The 10,027-nt window shown below is 38.7% G+C and overlaps 1 long non-coding RNA gene across 1 annotated transcript; it reads left to right on the top strand.

The window, feature by feature from the left end:
* The first annotated feature begins 4,814 nt into the window (after positions 1–4,814).
* Positions 4,815–5,105, top strand: LOC130084106 (uncharacterized). The gene is made up of 2 exons (XR_008806894.1): positions 4,815–5,033; positions 5,066–5,105. It is a non-coding gene; the product is annotated as an uncharacterized LOC130084106 (long non-coding RNA).
* Positions 5,106–10,027: the final 4,922 nt, after the last annotated feature.

Genomic DNA, 10,027 nt, shown 5'->3' with positions numbered 1-10,027 from the left:
ATGCTTCAAAAGATTCTAACTAATCCACTGATGTCACATGGACTACTTTGATGATGTCTTTATTTCCTTTCTGGACAAGGACAGTATACCGTACATACATTTTCAATGGAGGGACAGAAAGCTCTCGGACTAAATCTAAAATATCTTAAACTGTGTTCCGAAGATGAACGGAGGTCTTACGGGCTTGGAACGACATGAGGGCGAGTCATTAATGACATAATTTTCATTCTTGGGTGAACTATCCCTTTAAATAATTCCCGCCCAAGGCACAAACAAAACAGGAACGAGGCCTGGTCGAGTTAGTTAGTGTTTTGAAACTCACGGTTATGATAAGAGGCGGGACATTTCCTAAACACACTCAAATTGGTGGACCAATCACAACACACTGGTCCAGCTGACCAATCAGAGCACACTGAAGGAGGAGCTTCAGAGACAGGAACTAAACAGCCCGTTATTGACAGACTGGGAAAAGAGGTGCTGCAACAGTGTAAAATATGTGATTTGAACATTCAAGCATGAAAACATATTCTAGTAAACCTAAAAACTAAATCAAGACTTTTTAAAAGGGCCTAAAATGGCCTCTTTAAATATGTAATGTAATTGTGTTGCATTCTGCATCAATCTCATTGGTCCAAATATGTTAAAATCAATAAGGACAGAGAAATTATAAACTTGTTGAATTGCTCTAGGTTAGGATACTGTGTTAGCTTCAGGTTTAATGCACTTACAACATAAGAAACAAATTAGAATTTCATTGCTTTTTAGGGCGCCACCACAACGCGCAAATAGATGTGTTGCTTCAGATAAACAAAGCCCTCCTTTAATTGATGGTACATTGTTGCCTGCATAGCTTTTGCTCTGTCTGCACTCTCTCTTTTTATTTTCAGCTTATACACAATTGAGTATTTCAAGGTCACAAAGCACTTGGTCTGAACCAAGAACTGCCAGAATCAAACAAACCAGAGTTTTCCAGGAGAACAGACACAGTCAGACGAGATGAAAGTGACAATAATTTCTTACAAAATCCTCTCTGGTGGAATCCTCTCACAAAATCCACCCACTTCCTGTCGCTGGTACCGGCTGCATGTACACCATAGCACTTGATTTCAGGTAATTGACAATAAGGATAGTTGCAAAACAGGAGGGTGTGTCATTCAGAAGGCTTTGCATTTGAATTGAGGCTGCAAACAGAATGCTGAATTATAATTCAAATTTAGAATGCGGATGCAAAGTTATTAATTCACATATTACTGTAAGTATACTGTAGTACTCACTGAAAAAAATGGTGTAGGATTTACATTGAAACAATTTTCACTCAGAAATCGCTTGTAAATTTCACAGATAAATACAAAGAACTGACTTCCTACTAGGTTGTCTATGAACTCTATGGGCTCTATCTTGCACCCAGCGCAAATGACTTTGTACACTGACGCATGTATCATTCCTATTTTGCACCCGCGCAAAGCGGACTTTTCCCTCCACAGACACACGTCGGTTAACTAAGAAATACACTTGCGCTCCCCGGGGCGGTTCAGCACAAAGAGGAGGCGTGTTCCGGCGCAAACTTTCCCTCATGCTATTTTGCTGTTCTATAAAACAATTGCGCCACTGACCAGAAAAAACCTAGTCTAAAGTCAGTGGCGCGTTGCGCGTTGTTCATTATGCTATTTTAAGCGCGCATGCTTGGCCATAATGTAGCGGGTGCACAACGCGCATACACTTTGATTCTCTCATCAACACAGATGCAGCAGTTTTTATTTTTGCAAATCATACATTATAACAAGGAAAAATATTAACACATGAGGGAAATCATTGTGGTGTCCATGAAGATGTAAAAAATTTAGTTTTTTTCCTCCCACGCCTGTTTAACCGACGCTGATTTGGGTGGGTTTCTCCCATCCCCATACAACGTCACTTCTCTGTCTTTCACTGCCCTGACAAGAACGTCGGTCTCCTCGGCTGTGAACCGCTCCTGGCGCGCGCCTGGTAAATCCGCCGTTATAATAGCAATCCGCCATGCAACATGCGCACCTGCTCTTAAAAGGAATGTGAGATGACGCTCTGATTGGTTTATTTCACGTTACGCCCAAACCACACCTATGAATAATGAAGCTACTTCAGACCAACCCCTTTTAGATTTGCGCCAGGCGCAAGAGGCATTTATCCTTCCAGGAAAATAGCAACAGCGCCGGGATCCGCCCACAAAGTTATTTGCGCTTTGCGCTTTGACACTTGCGTTTCAGATCGTTAAAATAGGGCCCTATGTCTATTTTATGTGAAGGACTCGGGACGTTTTTTTCCGGGAAAATCAAAAGGATGTGATGTTTACGCGCGCTCCCGGGAGCCTCTCTTCGTCTTTGTATGACACATAAACGAATGCTTATTTCAGCCATTCTGTAAAGTCTGTGTGTTGTGCAAAGAAAAAAAGGCAGCCGAATAAAGGCAGCCGATAATCAAGAAACTTTACTGCCGTACCATGAGTGCAGCAGGCGTAATAATATGACACAGCGCCTGAAAATAGGCCACCTTCCTTCAACACAACGGAACTATTTTCAGGCGCTGCCTGACAGAAGAGTCAAGTTTTAAATAGGAAAAATATCGAAACTCTTTGGTCATTTTTTTTTTAAGAAATGCTAATGGTCTTGTCCACTTCAATGATGTATGCTAAGCTATGCTAAAAGTGGTACCGCCAGAACCGGAGATCGGCTGAATGGATTCAAAAACGGTAAAACTCAACAGTTTAACTCTGGGGGAGTTGTAAAATGAGCCTATTTCCAAAAAAAGTGGAGTATCCCTTTAAATGGAAAATAAGACAAAAATACTCATTAGGAATAGTATTTTTTTCCCTACAGTGTACAATGGTGAACATTTTGTATTCTGCATAAATAGGCATAATTAGTCACAACTAATGATGCAATGTTTATAATTTGGCAACTTTTGTTTTAGAATTAGAATTTCAATTCAGTAAATTCCTCTTCCTGATACTGTAATTCAACGTCTTGTGAGTGTAGCCACTTGAATTCAAATCCACACTAGCCAATTATTAACTTCTGAATTTTGTCTACCAACTGTGCGTTTCGGAACTTCTTTATTCTCTTAGTTTCTAGGATGCAGAGAAGTTTAGTTTCGGTGAAAATTCAATGGATCAATTCTCTGAGTGATGTATAACGAAATTTTCTTTTTGTGAATTTTAACACATTTGATGATGAATCACTGGCAGTAATCAATAACAAAACACGTTTTCAAGTGCCTTTGGGCCCAGGGCTGAGAATGGACTGATACATCAAAGACCGGGGCTGGAGACGGAAGCCTGCTCGACCCGCCTGCACATCAATTCTGCATGGGCCTCAGAAGGAGCATGCGCTGGGCTGAACCTCAGAGGAATCGCATCATGAAAAGTTGATGTAGAAAAGACAGAAGGCAAACTAATAAGAGATCGAAAAAGACAGCGAGGAGGGAGCCGAGAACTGCAGGCAGGACAGAGAATAAAAAGAGACAAGTGAAGAGAGAAAACCAGCGGCGTGAAAACTTTCCGCAAGCCTGAATTCTGTCTGATCACAAGCAGAGAGTTTGTGAGACAATTTAGATGAAGCGAAGGGAAGTGGAGCTGATGGGCGGCCACGTCTTCAACAGCAATGTTTCAGCTGGTAAACATGTGGACGGAGTGGAGCTTAGTAAATGAGCTTTAGATAGCGAGAGACGTAGGCCAACAGGGCAACAGTTTGCTGTCAGTATTGTTATAGAGAGCACCAAAGGCCAGAAGAAACCATTATCTTTTATTTACAGAACTGATATCTCACACAAACAAAAGCAACCTCAACTGAGTTGTTTAAAAAGCAAGATAAAAAGCCTTCTAAACAAATCTTTATGATACTTTTATGTGTAAACTTGAACATAAACGCCTGCATCTCTCACTGTACCAGTGTGGTAACACTTTACTTGAAGGGGTGTGCATAAGACTAACATGACACCGTCATAATCATGACATGACACATGTTATGAATATGAAGGAAGCTTTATGCATGTTTGTGACAACTGTCATTAAGTGTCATTCGCTCAATTATGACATTTTTTAATGCAAATATGACATTGTTTGAGATGTCTTTGTTATGACACCTTGACATAAACCAATACATCATAACCTGTCAGTGTCTTTGTCATGACAACTTGACATTACTAAGACAACACAACCTGTCATAAACATGACCTAGCAGATTAATTATCAAACTTAAGAAACCACTTAGCTTTATTGGTTAACATTACATTAAACTGTCAGGTGGTTGGTTTTGACATTGGCTGTCATGAAGCCATTATAACTGTTTAATGACAAATTCAATGTGTACCACTGTATTTGAGGTCACGAAAAATATTCATGACACAGTTATAATGGCCTTATGACAGCCAGTGTCAAAACCAACCACATGACAGTTTAACTTAATTTAATGTCAAGTTGTCATGACAAAGACACTGACAGGTTATGATGTTATGGTTTATGTCAAGGTGTCATAACAAAGACATCTTAAACAATGTCATATTTGCATTCAAAATGTCATTATTGAGCGAAAGACACTTAATGACAGTTGTCATAAACATACATAAACCCTACTTCATATTCATGACATATGTCATGTCATGGTTATGAAGGTGTCATGTCAGTCTTATGTACACCCCTTCAAGTAAAGTGTTACCGTCAAAATGATCACGTTCACACGTATCCGTGGAAACGACTAAAAACGCTGTATTCTGCTGCCGGCCAGTAGTTGGCGATGTCACTTTGTAAAGAAACACTAAGCGCCTACTGAACACGTAATAGAGTGCCGAAGTGATGACGTCACTTTTTAGGACAACTCCCGAAGCTAGCGGAGCATGGGTTCCCTCGATCGAAAAGCTATGCATTTTCCCCATAGACTTTTGGAAAATCGCAAAAAATAAGATCTGTGTTTAACAAAGAGTTGTGACCCTTACACGTTGTGTCTATCAAGATAATCTTTACAAGTCAATCCAAAATGTATACATTTTGAAGCCTATATAAAGTTTTTAAAAAACACAAGCAGACACAATACAGTTTAAAAAAAACACAAGCAGGTTATAACTGTGTGTTCTATGTCATAGATCAAAACGTGAAAATATTTAGAGGCTTTGTTCACCACAGACCTTATTTCAGGCGATTTAGCAAAAACCCATTCAAAAATCCCATAGACTTAGAGCGAGGGAACCGGGAGTGCTAACATGCTAACTCACTTCCGCGTTTTGGCCTACAGAGTGACGTCGTAACTTCGGCTCTCTATACACATGCGCATGACGTCACCGTTTTCACGTTTTTTTGTTGTTGATGATAACGTTATCGTTTTCAAAAACTTTCACTTTGAAACCCATTTTCAAAAGTTTGCATTTTTAGACCCCCAAAACGCCTTTGTCCTGTAAATGAACGGCTAAAACGCATAAAACGTTTTCTGTTTTTAGTTGAAAACGGTGTCGTGCAAACGAGTCCTCGAACAGGTCTATGGTGGACATTTTGTATTTAACGTGAAAAGGAATAATTAGTCAAAAACACTGATGCAATATTTATGTTTTGTAATAAAACTTTTAAGACTGACCAAATTCCTCTACCTTGAAACTTAAATCACTTGTTACACTTTAAAAATGTCAAAGTTGATTGACACTGGGAAAACAAATATATCAAATGAAAAGAAAATTCTGCACACTTCTTCTGCAAGAGGGTGAGAACAAAACAGAACATACCCATGATGCTTTGCAACATGAATAGTCAATTAGGTCATTTTACAGTTATTATGCTATACATTCTCTGAAAACAAGTCAAGATTAAATACTTTTACTGAGAATCAAGCCAAAAATACTGAGATTTGCTGTGTAAAACCAATTAGTAAAACTTTAGCCGCTATCTAGGCGACGCCATTTCAGTAAAAAAAAGAAAAAGAAAAGAAAAAAAAGAAATCACCTGTTTGGAAGCTAATGATCTGCCTGGATTTGTGTGTGTGTCTGTATGTGCATTGGCCTGAACTCTGAAAAGAAACCGTTGGAGATTGTGTGAGTGACAGAGCGATGTGGTGGATGTGTGTATGGAGTCAGATGCTCCATTTGCAGCAGGAGTGTAATTGGACTGAAAGACATGTGTTCGTTGAAGATAACGTGCCACGATCCAGCGGCCTCACGCTGCCTGACCTCATTCGTCTGGCATCCTTCTAAATCTATCAGCTCATTTGGACGCACACACACCTGAAGAGAGAAGGGGGAACAGAGGAAGTGTGTGTGTATCATTGCCAAAGGATTGGCCTAATTACTGCAATGCATCAGCCTTTCTTTTTAAGGAGGGTTGCAGCAGCGACCGTTGGAGACCGTTTAATGCGGTCCATCTTTGTTTTTAACCTGATTTCCAGGTTTTGCTCAGGTAACTCTCAAGGAAAACAAGTGTTTTGAGTTTGCACAGCGTGAGAAGTAATCAGCATTGAAACTGACTATTAGATGAGTTTGAAAATCAATTGCACTAATGGACACTGATGCATCATACAAGCATCACTATTTATTATTGTTCTGACTTTGATTATTACACTATACCGTAAAAAAATTGGGGTCAGCAATATTTTTTAATGTTTTGGAAAGAAGTCTCTTATGCTTACCACGGTTGCATTTATTTGATCAAAAATACAGTAAAAACAGTAATATTGTGAATTATTATTACAATTTAAAATAACTGTTTTCTATTTGAAAATAGTTTAAAATTTCTCTGTGATCAAAGCTGAATTTTCAGCATCATTACTCCAGTCTTCAGTGTCACATGATCCTTCAGAAATCATTAATATGCTGATTTGCTGCCCAAGAAACATTTCTGATTATTATCGATGTTGAAAACAGTTGTCTGCTTCATATTTTGTGGAAACCGTGATCATATTTTGAGGATTCTTGATGAATAGAACGTTTCAAAGAACAGCGTTTATTTAAAATGCAAATCTTTTGTAACATTATAATTTATAAATGTGTTTACTGTCACTTTTGATTTAATTTAAAGCATCCTTGCTGAGTAAAAGTATTCATTTCTTTAAAAAAAACAATGTTTCTTTTAAACAATGTAGATACATAGATAGATAGATAGATAGATAGATAGATAGATAGATAGATAGATAGATAGATAGATAGATAGATAGATAGATAGATAGATAGATAGATAGATAGATAGATAGATAGATAGATAGATAGATAGATAGCCAGACAGACATATTTCATCATGCATAACCTTGAGAAACAGCTCAAAAGAGGCAGACCGACAGGTTCTGTTGTTGTGATGTTGGAATATGTGTCACCATTATGCTATATTTAGGATATATATTATTTAAAGATTAGCAGTGCAAACATGCTGGTAACAAAAGGCAAGCAGGTGTTCAACTGTTTCTCAAAGGTGCAGTTCTGCTCTTTCATTTCCTCTAACCAGATTAACCTTTAATGAGCTTTGGTGCCCAGTTGTGTTGACTGTCAGATACACAGAACAAAGGTTCATAAACTACATGGTGAAAAAATTCCCTGTGCAAAGTCATACTTGACTGAATGCTTCCCCACTGTAGATATTGACCAGCTGTCAGAGAATTGGCAATTTTCCCAAGCCCAAAATGTCCCCTTTAGATGATCCATGGACCTTCTTATCGATGGATTTTTACCCTCTCTCTGGTTTTCCTCTGCCAAGTCAGCCTTGAGCACAGACCTGAGCACGAATGCAAACTTAAAGATTTCCTGCCATCTCAAACATTATCAATCTGAGCCCTAATGGGGCTGAAGTCCCTCAGGAGGACATTCAAACGTCTAGTCGGCTCTGCAGACAGAAGGACGCTTCCTCTCCGTGTGCCTAATTTAAGAGACGAGGTCTCTCGTTTCCAATAGACCAGGATGGTTTGACGGCTCCCTACCCTGACAGTTTCAGTCATCAGGTCTCTCTCAAAACAATATTTTCCCTTAGACTGATAAAAGAAGAACAAAAATGTTGTACACCTTTACTCAAGATACTGTATATCTACTAAAACTGCACAAAAAAACAAACAAAAAAAAATCAGTAACTGAAACAAAGCTGAAATGAAATAAAATAAAATATTAATAGTAGATGAAAACCTTAAATGTAGACGAAAAGTTGAAATTATGCCTTATAAAAATAAAATATAAAAATAAAATCGAATTCAAAATATTAATAATATTTAATAAATAATATTATAGGGGCTAAATAATGCAAAAATAACATATATTATTATAACTTATACCTCTAATGAGCTTCTGAAATTACTAAAGCTACATTTACTCTTATTTTCATTTACTTATTTTCATTTACTTCATTATTAACCTATATATTTTTAAATGTAAATATATAGAGTCCATTTTTGAACTTGGTTTTATTTGTTTTTACACTGATTTTACCATGGTTAAAGGGATTGTTCATCCAAAAATGCAATTTCTGTCATTATTTAATGTCATTCCAAACCGGTATGACTTTATTTCATTTGTGAAAAACAAAAGAATCATGGGATACACCCAAAACAACAGTAGACCCCATTGAATTTCATTGGATAGACATCAATCAATCAATCAATCAATCAATCAATCAATCAATCAATCAATCAATCAATCAATCAATCAATCAATCAATCAATCAATCAATCAATCAATCAATCAATCAATCAATCAATTTTTTTTGGGTGAATTCCATCAAGTAATTCTAGTAGTTCATTAGTTAATTTAACATTAATTAAAAATTAAAAATTGTAAAATTTTGCAATAGGCATACCATTGTATACATTGTTTTCTTATAGCTTTAAGCTTTAAGGTTGAGCCACTGGCGGCGCCCTATATGGCAGCGGCTACTTCAGCTCCCAGTAACGATGTGCGTTTTATGTTAAATGTGTCGTCTGAATCGTCCCAGTCTTGTATGAGAAAAGTCTACAACAGAAGCCTACTACTTGGACTACGAAATTCAAACTTTTTAAACGATCTATCCGGAATTATGTTTGTTCCGGAACACAAAGTACTCGACGAGCTGGGCATTTTACACCAGCAAGACCCAGAAGCCTGCAAAGCAGCGGACTCCTCCCCCGACACCGGCCGATGTTGGAGGCGACGCAAGCGGCGGGAGAGACCTAGCATGAGTCGCAAGCGGTGTGCTAGACCTAGAAAGCGAGGCAGTCAAGCGGGCATTAGCGCAAGGCTAAAAGCTAAACCGAACAGACCTGCACTTCCTTCGATTCTACTTTCCAACGTTCTTTCTCTGGAAAACAAAATGGACTACCTCAGATTGGATCTAATTACACATAGGATGGTGAAAGATTGCAGCGCCATCGTCCTCACCGAGACATGGCTTGACCACACTGTTCCAGACAACGCCGTTCAGGTGGATGGACTAACAACATTCAGGGCAGACAGAAGCCACGCACTCACTGGTAAGCTACGAGGTGGTGGAGTAGCAATTTTCATTAAAAACAATTGGTGCACTAATGTTAAAGTCATCTCAAGACACTGTTCCAAGGACATAGAATTTCTAACAGTCAAATGCCGTCCAGTATACTTGCCAAGAGAATTTTCAGCCATGACTATTACAGCCGTGTACATACCACCCAGTGCAAATACAAAAGACGCACTTTCTACATTGTATCAATCTGTGAGCTCAATGCAGGACTCAAACCCGGACTCTGCCTGTATAATTGCGGGCGATTTCAATCAGGCCAAATTGAAGACAGTACTCCCACACTTTCATAAATATGTGGACTTTGCAACCAGGGGAGAAAACATTCTGGACCAGGTCTATTCTAACATTAAACACGCATACAGAGCTGTTCCACACCCCCATCTGGGAAACTCGGACCATCTTTCTGTTATGCTAATGCCATCTTACAGGCCACTGCTGGTGAGGAACAAACCGTCTGTGAAGTGGATTAGAACTTGCCCAGAGGGGGCTACCTCAGCGCTCCAAGACTGTTTTGACTGCACAGATTGGACTGTTTTTAGGAAGGCTGCCACTTCCAACCAGCATGTCAAT

This window comes from Rhinichthys klamathensis, unplaced genomic scaffold, assembly GCF_029890125.1.
Source record: "Rhinichthys klamathensis goyatoka isolate OS25496 unplaced genomic scaffold, OSU_Roscu_1.1 h1tg000059l_1, whole genome shotgun sequence".
NCBI classification, from domain to species: Eukaryota; Metazoa; Chordata; class Actinopteri; order Cypriniformes; family Leuciscidae; genus Rhinichthys; species Rhinichthys klamathensis.
This window is presented reverse-complemented; position numbering and strand designations above follow the sequence as displayed.